Here is a 15,123-nt window from a genome sequence, read left to right as displayed (position 1 = left end):
ATTTTGTGCGTTAGTAGAAATAGATTCTTGTTGCAAAACTTTCAAACCATGCAGTACACAGTCAAAAGAGGAACCTTCACCACCACCCCCACAGACTGCTGCGGGGCCTGGGGTCTGTTCCTGATGCAGGTGGCAATGTTGTGTGACTATAACTTGATTTCCTCCCACAATGCTTGCTCTCTGCTATGGACCAAATATTTGTGCCCGCTCCCCAAATTCATATGTTGAAACCAAATGCCCCACGTGGAGGTATTGGAGGAGGGGCCTCTGGGAGGTGACTTAGGTCATGAGGGGAGCCCCCATGAACGGATTAGTGTCCTTATAAGAGAAACCCCAGAGAGCGCCGTCACCCTCCCACCCCTGAGGACCCAGCAAGAAGGCACTGTCTATGGACGCAGGCCTCTCCAGGCACCTGTGCCTTGATCTGGGACTTCCAGCCTCAGGAACTATGAGAAATCAATGTCTGTTTCTTTAAAGTTGCCGATGTATGGTGTTGTGTTGTAACAGCCTGAACAGACTCAGACCTCCGCCAGGAAAGCCTGCTGGGTCAGTGCAAGCCTCGTCTTTCTGGGAGAGGGAGGAGCGAATAGGAGCACACGACCGGGTTCAAATCCTGGCCTCCCCAACACCAGGCTGTGTGACCTGGAGAAAGGACTGAGCCTCTCAGAGCCTCCATTTCCTCCTCTGTAGAGTGGGGGTACTTCCTACACCACCAGGTTACGAGAGTTAAAAGGACTCACGAGAGTGAGTTGTGAAATGCACTAGACCAGGGACTAGTTATCATCAGCATCACTGCCCTCTGTCATTCTTGTTAAACTGGCTGCGGAGCATTTCAATGTAGGAACGTATTAAAAGGCAGGTACCCATTCTCCTGCCCAGGACATGCAGACCATCGAGGGCCCAGCCTGTGATGTGACAATGTGACCGCGCCATCGCCTCGGGGCTCCTGGGCGAGGACCGAGGGGCCTGCGGTGGCCCCGCTCTTTGGGCACTTGCCTGTGTCCGGCTGGAATCCACTTCTGCTCTAGCCTCAGTAGCCTCTCGCTCGGGTGGAGTTTGCTCCCCCGTCCCCACATCGGGAGTCCTGCAGGGTGACTGCGTAACCGTGGAGAAGCCTCGGGGCTCCCCCCACGCCATCCTGCCTGCCGGCCTGCTCTGTGGGATGCAGTCACCACCCTTCTCCCGGGACATGAGCACATGCATGGTGCCATGGGAGTTACTGCCCAGGCTGGCGAGTTCCTTCTCCACAGGAGAAGCTCCTGCCGGTTCCCACAGGTGGACCGTCTCCTGGTCACCTGGTCCTTTTAAGCCTCAAGGATTTGGATGGTGTGTGAGGTCCCGAGGGATCAGCCTGTGATGCCTGGGCCGCCCACACCTGGCCTTTGTCGCTGGGCATGGCGCGGGGGGAGGGGTTCTGGGGTGGCCGGTATTATGATCCTGACCTGTACCTTGCTAATGACACTTCGACCTTTTCCTGAGAGGAGGCAAGCTATTTTTTTTAACCTTACAGAAAAAGGCAGAGACAGAAAAAGTAAAGAGAAACCTAAACTACGGCCAACAACCAAAACCACACCTTTGCAGGCTCCACAGTGGCATTACCTGGAGGGCCGAGGCCAGCTGCCACCCTGCGCTCCCAGGTCCTGTCCAGCTCCTTGCCCTTCCTCCGGCTCCTCTCCTCTCTGCACGGCCACCTCCACCTCAGGGCGGGCTCCCCACCTGCTTAGCCCGGCTCCTCCAACCTTAAAGAACTGAAAGCTGAGCCAGTCGTCAGACCGGCTGCTGGGGTTGGGCACAGCCCAGATCTTTCCTGCCTCCCCCACGGCTCCCCGCGGCTCCCAGCGGGCGCCCAGCGTGAGCTGCGCCTGGCTTTGAAGGGACAAGGGTGTGAGACCAGGGCTCTGAAGTGTGGCCTGAAGAACAAGGTCTCTCCACCTCCCCTCCGTGTGCACCAACGTCTCTAAAAAAGACGGTCGCTACCACGCAGATTTACAAAATGTAATTCACCGAAAGGCCTCAACCACAGGAGACGTTTCAGATGCTGGCTTCCAACCTGGCTCTCTGCGGTGTCAGCCTGAAGGCCTGGGATGAGCCTGCGTCTGGTTTTCCTGATAGAAATTTCTTTAGATTTCAAAATAAAAAGTTTCAAAAGGAAATATAAGTTAAATTTTTTTCCTCAAATTTGCTCCTAAGCAATAAAGCAGACCCAGCAAGAAAAAAAACAAAAGAGAAGCCAAGCCTCCCCCTGAACCATGGGTATGACCTCCAGCCTCTGCTGCTGCTTTAGTTACGGTTGGCGCAGACCCAAGTTGTGCCCACAGACCCGGAAAGGCGTTTGGCCAGTCGTCGTTTTCACGGCACCTGCCAACAAGGCTATGCTGAGTCCCTGGAGGGCAATCAGACGCCCCAACAACCAAAGGGCGTCCCCCAGGCTGCCGACCACCATGAGCGACTCAGTCCCATGCTCAGAGCCCCCAGTTACAAAAGTCTCACGGATTTTATCTTGGGAAATGGGGATGCATTATTTCTATGATCTTCAAAAAAGAGTGCGATCAGCCCTAACCGGTTTGGCTCAGTGGATAGAGCGTCTGCCTGCGGACTGAAGGGTCCCAGGTTCGAATCCGGTCAAGGGCATGTACCTTGGTTGCGGGCACATCCCCAGTAGGGGTGTGCAGGAGGCAGCTGATCGATGTTTCTAACTCTCTATCCCTCTCCCTTCCTCTCTGTAAAAAATCAATAAAATATATATTTTTTTAAAAAGTGCGATCAGAAAAGCCCCTCAGGCCTCCAGTGGTGGACACCAGTCCCGAGCTTCCTGGTCTGACCAGCTGCGCTAGTTTCTGGCCCCTCCCCTGTGGAGGCGGGCAGAGACAGTGCTGTGAGAGCTGAGAGGGGACTGACTGTTCCCCAGGGCCCAGGGGTCCTGCCGTTTGCCAGGCACTCCGTCTCCCTGTGAGTGGTGAGTGCCTCTCGGGCCCTTCTCACTCCAGCAGCCCTGGCTCAGGACTCAAGATGCAGACGAAATGCTGCCGCACAGAGGGAAGTGCCCATCACCAGGAGGCATGGCCATGTGCACCTCCCATTTGGGGGGAAGAGGAGAAAGTGCAGCCCAAGCTAGTGGTGCAGCTGGGAGCAGAATGCAGACCTGCTCTTGGCATGAAATCCCTCTGCTTTCACCTCACAGCTTCCAGGAGAGAAAATGCCACAGGGAGCAGCTCAGGAACGAGGTGGGAGAGTGCAATGAGAAGGGCCAGCCAGTGTGCTCTCCTGTGTGGAGAAGGCAGAGCACGGGCTACTTTAGGAAGAAGACACTGGGCCATTCTCAAGGCACAGCAAGTCCCAGCTGCGGCTGCTGGGCCTTCTGGGGGCGGGTCACCTGGGCACTGCGCCCACGGCTCCCCTCACAGTCTTGCCTGCAGGGGTCAGGCAGCCCTGGAGTCTGCCGAGCCCGGCAACATCCACAGCCTAGTCCTTACACATGCCATGTGCCTGGATCAACAAAAAATGTCCCCACAAATCCTGTTGACCTGCACAAACCAGCTGTGAACAGGGGGGCTTGAGAGACGCACATCAGCGACACTGGCAGCCTCACCCTCCCAACTCTCGACCACGGCCACCTCCTCCTGTGCCACCCATGGGCTCTTGGGAGGAACACCCCGTGGAGCTGACTCAGCTCCTCCACCTTCCCAGGGCACCAGGCGGCCAGGAACCCTCGCTCCGGGACCTTCCCACCCATCTGTGCTCAGAAGATATCTTCACCAACGAGTGTGCACCCACCGTAAGCGGCCCACATCCAGCTACTCCGGGCTGGAACCCAGCCCTCCAGCTCCTGCTCAGGCCCCTTGACCATGGTGTCTGCTGGTCTGCGGATGAGTCATGACCGCCTGGGTTGAACTTGCTTTTCTGACCACTGGGAGGTTGCACCTGCCCCTCCAGCCATCTCTGGGTAGCTGCTGCTCACCCGCTGCCCACTGAGCACTGGGTGGTCTGTCAGCCCCTCCTTGCCAGGTCCCCGGGCCCCCATCCTGTGACCCTCCTGCTGGAGGACCCCAGGCCAACGCCACGCTGCAGGGCAGGTGCAGTCACTGTGCCTGGAGGGAACGCCCTCTAACCCTGGGGCTTAGATCAGGAATCCACGTGGATGCACATGTAAGACAAGTTCTTCAACAGATCAGTGAAAAGATGACATTTTTACCTCCCCTGGTTCCAAACCAGACAGGACATGGGCTGGTTTAGTAGCCCCGACTCACAGTCACTTTTGCCCCGCAGTGACCTGTCTCATCCCTGGCCCTCTGAGCACCTTAAACAACATGTTTTCCAGCACCTTCCCAAAGGGCAGCACAAATCGAGTCTCACCTGGAGAGATCCCATTCTGACACAGACTTCGTGTGGTCTTCATGTGGGACTTCAAGGGCGACCCTGACCTTGGCTGAGAGCTCGGTGCAGTTTTCCTGAATCCTCTCTCCCGTCGTGGGCAGCTGGCTCCACCTGGCCAGCTGAGGCCTGCAGTCCAGACCCAGGACAAGACCGCACCTGGGAAGACGCATGCTGACCACAGCAGAGGTGGCCCCAGGCCCCCACCCCCGCGCCCGGCTCTGCTGCCCGAGACCACTGGACACAGGTTCTAAGATCCCTCCCTGCACCAGCTTCTTCGGTGGCCTGGCGGGACAGTGCCCATCGGTGCACTCTCGTGGGAGCTCACCTTGACAGACAAGGGCAGACACACCGTTTATGGTTTTCTGTACCCATTCCCACCACAGGCCCTGGCAGTAACAGTAACCAAACATCTATCTGTGAAACGAACAGATGGATGGGTGTCTAGTCAAATGCTGAGTCATTACTGGGGTGAGTCTTTGCCCCTGATCCCAATCCTCGCCGTCCTCAAACCAGGCAGGGTGCAGCAATACCGCCAGCTCCGCCACAGGTGAGCATGCTCTCTCTCACCAGCAGGTCCGTCAGGTGGGAGCCGGGTATACAACTTAATTCACCAGGAAACCTTTCCACCTCCTGCCACTTGTGCCGAGGTGGGGCCTGTGCCAAGCCCTCTGGACCCCTGGCCTGACCACCTGCCGGTCCACTCCGGCATCACATGGGGCTGCTGGGCAGGGCCTGGGTCTCACCCTGCGCAACACTCCCCGCACCTAATCAACAGGAACTAAACCACTAGCAAGACCACAGAGAACTCCTTGCTCTCAAATGCCTGAGTGCTGATTTCGTAGCATAAAACCCGTCACACGTAGGAAGCTGCTGGTTCAAGTTCATTGTCGCGCAGGTGTGGTCCCTGTGCATGGCCTGTTCTCAGAGCCCCATGCCCGAGCCTACCTCGGGCACCGATCCTGCCACACGCCCTGAACGTGTGCTCACCTGCGGAACTGCCTCCTCCTGCCCCTTGCGTGTTAACCTGATGATAATCCCAAAAGAAACCGCTGCTCAACCCAACACAGCCCAAATGCCATCAGGTCCACATGCAGCCAACAGTGAGAAGGAGTCAAGGCCATGTTCTGCGTCACCTGTCATCTGGGCTTTTCAGTCCATCAGTTCCCATGTGTTTAACTCTCGGCGCCCCTCGGCTTGGCCCTCTGCTCTCAAGGGCTCACCAGCCACTCTGGGCAGTGGCATTGACACGGGACCGTTGGCTCTGTCATTCCAGTTAATCACATGACATCAGTGGCAGACAAAAGCTTTGGCTCACCCTGGGTGGGAGATACTATGGACTCAGAAATCATCTGTCGAAATCCTGACAGACAGCAATGTTGAGGTGGAGGCCCTAGAAATGACTGTAAGGCAGACGCCAACAAGATGTCTTATTCACTCAGTCCTGCCTTTGCTTTGTGGGTGAAAAGGGGGTTCTATGTGAAGTATTCTCACCGGATTATCTGATCATAAATTCCTAGCTGGGCAGCTCATGGGGGGCAGCCCTGCCCAGGCCCATAACTTCTTTAGTGGAAGGTTTTAAGCCAGCCCTGTTCATTGTTCTCCTGCATCTAGGTTAACACACCTTTGAAACACCAAAAGCAATACCCCTGGAAGGGAGTGTTAACCCTCAAGGGAGTACAAGCTTGCCCTAGCCGGCTTTGCTCAATGATTAACGCGTCAGCCTGTGGGCTAAAGGGTTGCAGGCTCGATCCCTGGCCCTGGTTGTGGTGCATGTGAGAAGCAACCAATTGATGTGTCTCTCTTATGTCGATGTTTCTCTCCCTGTCTCTCCCCCTCCCTTTCACTCTCTCTAAAAAAATCAATGGAAAAGAAACCCTCAGGTGAGGATTAACAACAAGAGAGAGAGAGAGAGAGAGAGAGAGAGAGAGAGAGAGAGAACAATCTTGTTAACTGTACTGTAACCCAATCCCTGCCCCGCTTTCCCCCACCTTCATGTAATCTCTCTTGATTTCAAATGTATGTAAGAAGCTGCAAAATCGCAGAGCTTTTGAGATCTTGTTCCCTGGCATATGTCATCAGTTTGGCTCAAATAAACTCTTACAAAAATTTCTCTACAGGTTTGGACGTTTCTTACATTGACAGTTTAGCTCAGGCTGGAGAAGGACAGACGCCAGCCACCGGGCCCTCCCACATGTTAGAGGGACAGATGCTGTTCCGGGCAAGCAAGGTGGAGGGTCCGGGATAAATAACTCACCCACCCACTCTTCTGTGGCCAGAGCTTAGGGAGAGTCGGACCCACAGAGAGTGCAGATTCGGACGAGATGGTGGGGTCTGAGATGCGCGGCCCTCAACTCCTACTCTCTCCCACCCTCCACTCGGTGCCTCGCTCCATCGGGGGAGGTCGGGGGTTCTGCTGGAGAGCAGCCCTGCCCTTACCTGTGAGCGTCCCGGGCCAGACCTGCAGGGCGGCTCCCTCACTGGAGGTGGCCCAGCTCTTATCCTGCCATCAGCCCCTCCCCGTCGTCGGGGAGGCAGGATCTGTAGGGGGGGCGGGAGGGGGGCAGGAGCTCACCAGTTTTCCTTTTCTTTTTTTTCTTTTTTTCGAATTAAAGAGTCACATTTATTGCAAATCCGGGACTATGAGGGGGCATCTCCCAAATCTCATAGTGATAAGATGTCAACAGGGACACGTTAACTGGAGCCCTCTGACCTTGGGATAACTGTGCTGTCCTTCCCAGGTAAAGGAAAATGTGCTTTCTAAGACCAGTATGACCACAACCAATGGGATAATTTATATAATTCAGAAAATCAAAATAACTTTTCTATTGTTAAACAAAGCAAATAAGTACAGAAACCAAACAGCAGGGTTAAAGTTAAACTATAGTTTCTACCTGAGATGATTGCTACCATACTTCATTCCCCACTGGTTTTATGCACATGAGTCAAATCTTGGACTCATCCTTATTAGTTAGGGATTGTACTGCCCCCCAACTACAAGTAGTTTGACCGAATTAATTTTTTCTAAACTGCCAGCTTGGCACATTTAGTTTTCTACCAGTTTTCCTTTTCACCCCGAGTTAAAATCTCTGCTCACCAGGACGGTGAGAGCAGCCAGGAGCGTGGGTGGCCTGGGGCAACCGCTGCGGGGTCCAGGGGAGAGTGCCCAGCTGCCCACGTCCAGGGGGTGGGCCCCCCTCCAGGCGGGGGAGCACTTAGGGAGAGGTCCTGCTCGAGGCAGTGGCTGTCGACTTTTTTTATTTTCACAGAGACTGAAAGCCAGGACCCGACCAGCCCCCACACCGAAAACCAGAAATGCAGGGCAACGGTTGCAGAACAGCCAATGTGTGCCAAGTGCAGTGAAGAGGGAAGCACGGAGAAATGGAGAAGATGCCTTCTTTTTATCACATCCAGGTCAAAGGTCAAGGATACACCTGATTTCTGGAATACTGACTACCCTGAGAAGTGGTAGGAAGGAGATGGCTGCTACAGGGGTTCAGAATGAGCACCCCAAGATATGCTTCTGTGGTTTGTAGATTGTTTTGAGCCAAAGACAACCAAGATCCTATGGGCTCAAGAGAAACTTCTGTCCCTACGCCCACCAGCCTAGAAGAATTGAATTAGGGGCCTTGTACTTCATAAGAGATGATCAGCGATCACCTTTTTTGGCCTCTCTATAGGGCAGCACAAACTAATTACTGAACATCTGCTCTTCTCGTCATCCTGCAATGGCCCGCTGCGGCCCCCAGGAACCTTACCTCACCCCTAACTCAGAATGTCTTACATCCCTCACTGTCCCTGTCTGCCTCGGAACCTCTCGTGCATGTGGGGTTCCATGTGGACATATGTATTCAATTTGGCCATTTTCTAGGGCTAATCTGTCTCATGTGGATTTGATTATTAGACCAGCCAGCAGGACCTTGAGGGGAGAGGATCTGCTCTTCTCGTCATCCTGCAATGGCCCGCTGCGGCCCCCAGGAACCTTACCTCACCCCTAACTCAGAATGTCTTACATCCCTCACTGTCCTGTCTGCCTCGGAACCTCTCATGCATGTGGGGTTCCATGTGGACATATGTATTCAATTTGGCCATTTTCTATGGCTAATCTGTCTCATGTGGATTTGATAGACCAGCCAGCAGGACCTTGAGGGGAGAGTAAAGTGCTCCCCCCACACACTGCCAGTGCAAAACTCACTGTCCCCCACTTCATACCAACAGGATGGACACGCTGTCAGGCAGACGCAGGCTCAGCGAAGGGTAAGGTCCCAGCACCCTGCAGCTGGGACAGCCACGTCGGCCAGGGAGATGGAGGTAAAAGCCTCTGGGTGGAGCTCTTCCAAAGGAAACGGCCCAGCTGGGCCCTTCTCCCCCTCCAGCCCGGAATGCAGGTGAAATGGCAAGGCTGGAGCAGCCTTTCTGAAGCCACAAGTCATAACCAAGAGGACAGAGCTGCAGGCTGACAGGGACATCAGCCGGAGCCTGGGTGCCTGTGTGGAGCAGTTGCCCGGCCCCGGGCTGTCTTGGTGTTGGTGGGAGAGGGGGAGACTGGCCTGCACTGATTTGCTGCCCACGTGGGCTGAACCTGCTCCTAACACATGTAGAACTCTCCGGCAAAGGACTATTTAATAGTAGATCCTGGAGTCAATGAAAACTACCTGAGCTGTTCCTGACTTCCGCTGCACCCGTTCCACCCCAGTGTCTCCCGCTGAGCTTCCGACCACAGAGAGCGAGGAGGCTACACCCAGCAGGGCCCAGTCCCAGTGGTCCAGCTTCTGCAATGGATCCTGCTCTCCTGGCCTCTCCTCCTACACCAGTTGTTTTCCTGGGAGCACACCCTCCTGTAAGCATCGGGAAGAGAAGCAGAGGCCCGAGGGGAACAGACGCTCTCACCAACCAGGGCCTGGCCTCGCCGTGCGCAGAGCACCCCGGGGCCCAAGTCATGCTGACCACAGACAGGCTCCTCCGGACGCACCCGAGGGCTGGGCTCTGCCCTCAGCACCCTGCCCATTGGCCACAGGAGATCCCCCCTCACCCAAGGTTTGCGGGCAGTGGGGTTCAGCTGACCACTGTCCTCACCTGATTCATGGCTGACACCTGTCCTCTCACTTGATTGAGGGCAGCCTCCCTGCAGGAGCGCTCTGTCCTGGGAGGAGTCCTTTCCTATGTCCCTCTCATAGCACTTGCCTATGTTTTTAATTTTTTTTAAATTTCTTTATTGGTTAAGGTATTACAAATGTGTCCTCATTTCCCATGTTTTTAATTTTAAAGAGGCAAACAGAGCAACGTCTCAAACGCCCAGCACCCGTCACTGAGATGGAACATTTGCCATAACTGCTTCAGATCTGTGTCTTTAAAGAAACAAAACCCTGTGTGCGTGGTGTGTGGTGTGAATATGGTGTGCGTGTGAAGAGTGCGCCTGTGCTGTGGGTATAAATAGCGTCTTGGACACACGACTGGGTGTGGGAACCCGGCTCTAGCTGTCTCCTGGACCTGCCCCGGAGCTGGACATTTCTTCAGCCCCCCGGACCCCTGAAGCCGGGGCCACCCTTCACATCCATCTATCCCTAGAGCAGGAGCTTCCTGCCCAGCCTCCAGCCTTTGGTCACGGGTCACATGACCGGGGCCCTGCAGGCTCGGAGCCTCTCGCCATGTGCCTTCCGCTGTGAGGCCGTCCTGCCATCCTGGTGGGAAGTAGGACGAGGCACACGTTCCTCCCCTCTTCCTAGTCAGACCTGGCTCTGCCTCCCCTGTTCCTGCAGGCGTGGGGGCAGGTCCGCAAACCCAGAGGAGGTGCAGCCCCTCCGCCCAGCATCCTGAGGGCGGTGCGGCCAGCCAGGGGCTTTGGCCAAAGGCCAGGCAGAGAGACATCTCGAAAGTCCGGCTACACTGAGGCTAAGAGCCCACAGCTGGCCAGTGCCTGGGCGCTGTCGAGCCATTTGTCCCCGAGGTGACTGCAGTGTTGCCAAGCAGCAGCATAAGGTCTAAGACAGACACAAACTCCAAAGGACGACTCTGCGTGAAGAGCCTCGCTCGGGATCAATCGGGGACGAGTGTGCGCCTCTCAGTGCTGCCTCTGTCAGTCACACACGTGTGCACACATGCAGGCACATACACAGACACACATGTACACACATATCCCAGACTCCCATACGCACACTCAACCTGCCAGCAAGCCTGTCTGCTCTCCGCCACTGTGTCACCAGCCTCATCACCTCTCCCACTTCCACTCTTGTCCCATGGGGAAGCCAGAGTTCTCTCCACCCAGTGGGGATCATGCCAAGGCCGGCCCACGCCCCAGTGACCCATGTGCCTTCCACTGAACAGAACCAAGGACAGAAGCCACCCCCTCATGTCTGCTAAGCCAGGTGCCCTGGCCTCCTGGGCCTGCCCTCTGCACTCCCCAGCCCTCCCCAGCCTCACTGCGCCTGCCTGCCTGCCTGCCAAGCTGGCTGGTGCTGGGTGTTTGCTCCCTGCCATACCCTGTGAGGGTCGTCTGCTCCCCATCAGCACCCACACTGCCCGTCACGCTGCACAGCCCCACGCAGATCCCTCAGCACAGTTCATCTGGCATCTCCAGTGTATTTGTTCATTACTGTCACCTCGCCTCCCCGGCTGCCCACTAAAATGTAGCCCTCAGGGCTCTATATATCCATGAAGAACAAATGACTTCACACACGCTTCCTGTTAGTCTGTGTGAGGTCTAACGGTGGTCACCTCTGCCCCCAACACCAAGTGGGGCGCTGGCACGGGGGAGGGGGGGGCCTCGAATGAGTGAGTAATTATTGAACAAGGTCTACGCTACCTGACGGCATAGCTGACCTCCTGGGGGTCCCGCAGAGGGGCCTGGGAAGCCCACGTAATGGCGACCCAGGTCCTCTCCTCACCAACAAACCACACTGGACCCCAAGGCTCCCAACCCAAAGATCCAACCTCGCAGCAACCACGGAAACGTGTTCACTTCTGTCTTTAGTCACAGCTATTTGGGTTCCAAAGCATTGAATGCCATGGTTCTTCATAAGCAACTTGACGTCTAAAGAACATGTTGCTAGTTATGACGCTTTCCCGGCGGCACGTACGACCTAAGTACCCACACCAGAGAACACACAGCCAAGCCCATACATAAGCATCTCCCCCCTATACACCCTCATGGTCTGACAATATCCCCCTCCCGCTCCCCACAGGTTCCTGCTCCTCACCTAGACCATGGGATTAAGAATTTTAACTTCCAACAGGAAATCTTCGTTAGACAGCATTTACTCCAAATGAAGAAGCCTAGATCCTCACAATAACCTATCCAGTATTTGTTAAGTCTTCACAAAAACAGCATCAAAATACAGAGAAATTGGTAAAAAGACGTCCTGACACCGTACCTGCCGCTGGTCTCATGGGGTATCCTCTATGGCTCGTCCACACTGAGGCTGGGAGGGCACGCCCACCTCGCCAGCCCCGACCAGGTCCCCAGACTCCAGAGCTCAGGGTCTCCTCAAGAAATGAGCCCTTGCCTGGCCGGTTTGGCTCGGTGGATAGAGCGTTGGCCCACAGACAGAAGGGTCCCGGGTTTGATTCCCGTCAAGGGCACATGGCCAGGTTTCAGGCTCAATCCCCCAGTGGGGGGCGTGCAGGAGGCAGCTGATCAAAGATTTTCTCTCATCATCGATGTTTCTACCTCTTTCTCCCTCTCCCTTTCTCTCTGAAATCAATAAAAATATATTAAAGTAAAGAAAGAAAAGAAATGAGCCCTCGCCCTGGACAGTCAACTCAGAGAGTCGGCAGCGTGGAGCTAATTACTCATTAACGAAGGACAGCCATCAACCCCTAGTTTTATTACTAACTGAAAACTTGTCAAAGGCACCGATCACTGACTGCTGCAAAGCTCTCCCTGACTTTGATAAAGTCCAATGTCTATCAAGTTCTTAGTGTCACCTGAGCTGGGACAAAACCAGCAGCTCATTGCCCTCTCAGCCCGAGTCTCACCCTCAGGCAGGGAGGCGCGCAACACACACACACACACACACACACGCACGGACGTGAGTCCACAGCACACCTGCCAGCCAGTCCAGGAAGCTGCCTCAGGAAGGGTCCTCACGCTCAAGGGTGTGGGCGGGTGATGATGGTTATCAGCGTGGACTTGACAAGCGCCAGGGTCCTGCCACATCAGAGCTGTGTGCCACTGGGGACGGAGTGGCTGTGTAAGGAGGCGTGGCCACGTGCTCTGGGAGGGCAGAGGCGGAAAGTGCTGAGCAGCCATGCAGAGCAGCACAGCCTGGTCCCCACGTGTCCTGTGGTTTGCTCCACAGGCACTTCAGGGTCCAGGGCCCCCATGAGGGCCACGGCGGGGACTCCATCAGAGCACAGAGGTGCAAACACCCGCACGGGGCTGTGTGTGCCCAGGAAATGTGGGTTTGAAAAACTGTGGAACCAAAGTCCTGGTTCTCAGGCCTTGATACTTGTTTGGGAAGGAAGTAGAACCAGCGGTGAGCTTCAGCTAAGGCAACCATGCATCCCAATGTATAAAGGCACCACCCCAAGGGTGGAAACAGATGAATGGATTTAACAGGTTAAATTCAAGAGAAGACAGGAACACAAAGGAAAGGGGTAGTAAATGGTGATGATGATGAAGTAGAAAGTCCAAATATATTCATAACCACAGTGAGTATAAGCAGAGTGAAAATCCAGCATCTGCTGGGCTTACAGGGACAAGGCTAAAGCAGTGTGTCTCAGAAAGGGGGAGACTAAATCAAAGGGCTGGGCAGCCAAACAGGATTGTGAACCTGACCCGGAGGCAAGAGGCCCTGGGGAGAGGAACAGCTGGGACACAGCAACAAGCGGCTCCATTTGCTAACAGTCCACACCTCTGCCCACACGGAGCGAGGGACACACCTGAGGCACCAAGAAGGCCCAGGGATGAGCTGTGATGTGTGCACCTGGAGAAAGAAGCCTAAGCAGAGAGGGGCAGGCGGGGAGGGAGGTGGGAGAAAAGCCATGTCGCTGCAGAGGCAGTAGTGGGAACTGACAGCAGAGTAACTGACAGGTGAACAAGAAAGGCTCAGGTATGTGGAGGTGCCAGAGCAGGTGCTCGGGGAGGCAGTGCCTTGGGAGGGCGGGTACAGGGTGCTTTACTGTCACAATTAGTACAGAAACAATAGACATTATCAAATAGAGGAAAGGAAGGAACTAGTAACTGTTAAGACGAACCACACACCTCTCCAGCTCTCAGATCAACCACACCAAAACACAACACAACAACCGGGAAGGCGAAGAGCAGAGGCCACATGCACTGTGAGTGTGTTTGTGAATGGGAACACGTTTTATCTGTAACCCCCAACACACAAATACCAGCAGCACAAATCAACACAGGGGCTATGTCAATCACTTCAAACCGGCGGAGTTCACCAACCAGCAAAGGGAGCTACTTCACAGAGAAATACCTTGACCAAAGCAAGCCAGCAAGGTCGAAAAGGATGACTAGATGTACATCGGGGAAATATAAGTAAAAAGAGGTCCAAATGCTTGATATCAGAGAATAAAATATCCAGTCAAGTGACATTAAATGACAAAGCAGGAATATTTATAATGCTAGAACTAAAATTCTTAAAGATCTGATGGCTTAATACCTATGTACCAAATAACACAGCAGCCAGCGTGTCATGAAGCAGAAACGAATCCCCGCAGCTGACCATGACAGACACTCCACGTCTCCATCAAGAAGAACAAGGGGTCGGGAAGGAAGAAGGGCTGTCCAGAGATGCAGAGCAAGGTCGGTGCCAAGGCCTGAGGCACAGCCGACCTGCACTTGCTAAGAGGGAACACCCTTCTCCCCGTCGCTCACAGAAACATCCACAGTGTCCAGAAATATGAAGCAACAAAGAAGTTTTCAACACATTCCAAACAGTAACTATAATACAAACAATATGCTCTAGAAATTCATAACAGAATCAGAAAACCGAAAAGGCCTTCCTCCCTGAAATGTAAACATTCTCCTCTCAGATGTTCCTCTCCAGGGCAGTAGAAAATGTCTAGAAAACATAATGAAAGCAACAGCAGGGCTCTGAGGAAAATGAACTGCATTAAATACTTTAAATTTTTAGAGATGAAAGCACGGAAATAAGAGAATGCATGGAAACAAAAAGTTGGAAGAAAATGACAAAGTAGCTGAAGGAATTAATAAAGGTAAAAGTAAAATATAGTGAGTTGGAAAAAAGCATTCTAATTAATTATAAATTTTTAAAAGATGGTTTCTTTTTAAAAAAATCAATAAAACAGACCAGTCACCTATAGCAATAAAAAACTAATAATAAAAAAGAGAATAAAATGAATAAATTAAGAAAAGAGGGAATAAGCATCAAAAGAAAATATTACTTTAAATCGTGCAAGTGACTGCACATCTCTATGCAAATAAATTTGAAAACCTCGATCAAGTGTATAATTTTCTAGAGAAAAGAAATTTACAAAAAAAGGGATGTAGGAAGGATGGAGAGCCTGGGCAGACCTACTTTTGTAGCATTGAAAGAGCTATCTGTCATATCTGATGAAAGAGACCAACCCAGATGACTTCACAAGAGGATTCCACCAATCCTGCACCAACAGGTCATCTTAACACTATTTAACCTTCTCCAAGTCCTAGACTACGAAGGCAAACTCCCAAGTGCCTTGTACAAAGCAAGTGTGACATTACGTTCGCAATGCGGCGGAGACTCGGCTAATCCATGTTCTCAGTGGGATGGGAGGGCCGCCAGGGGGTCTGGGAGTCCC

At 53.7% G+C, this 15,123-nt stretch overlaps 1 protein-coding gene across 3 annotated transcripts in view; it reads right to left on the bottom strand.

Moving 5' to 3' along the window:
* The window catches only part of AGPAT3 (1-acylglycerol-3-phosphate O-acyltransferase 3), a 57,817-nt gene that overhangs the window by 37,733 nt on the left and 4,961 nt on the right, over positions 1 to 15,123 (bottom strand). The window contains exon 1 of one of the 3 annotated variants that reach the window (XM_005880425.2): positions 12,416 to 12,518. The exons of 1 other annotated variant lie outside the window; for it this stretch is intronic. The gene's annotated coding sequence lies outside the window, so the exon portion shown is untranslated. Of the gene's footprint in view, positions 1 to 11,741; positions 11,869 to 12,415; positions 12,519 to 15,123 lie in introns of those variants that run through there. One more of the 3 variants, XM_005880426.2, reaches the window with a different exon arrangement.

Source organism: Myotis brandtii, unplaced genomic scaffold, assembly GCF_000412655.1.
Source record: "Myotis brandtii unplaced genomic scaffold, ASM41265v1 scaffold638, whole genome shotgun sequence".
NCBI lineage: Eukaryota > Metazoa > Chordata > Mammalia > Chiroptera > Vespertilionidae > Myotis > Myotis brandtii.
Note: the sequence above shows the minus strand (reverse complement) of the source record. Positions and strands in the feature narration are given on the sequence as shown.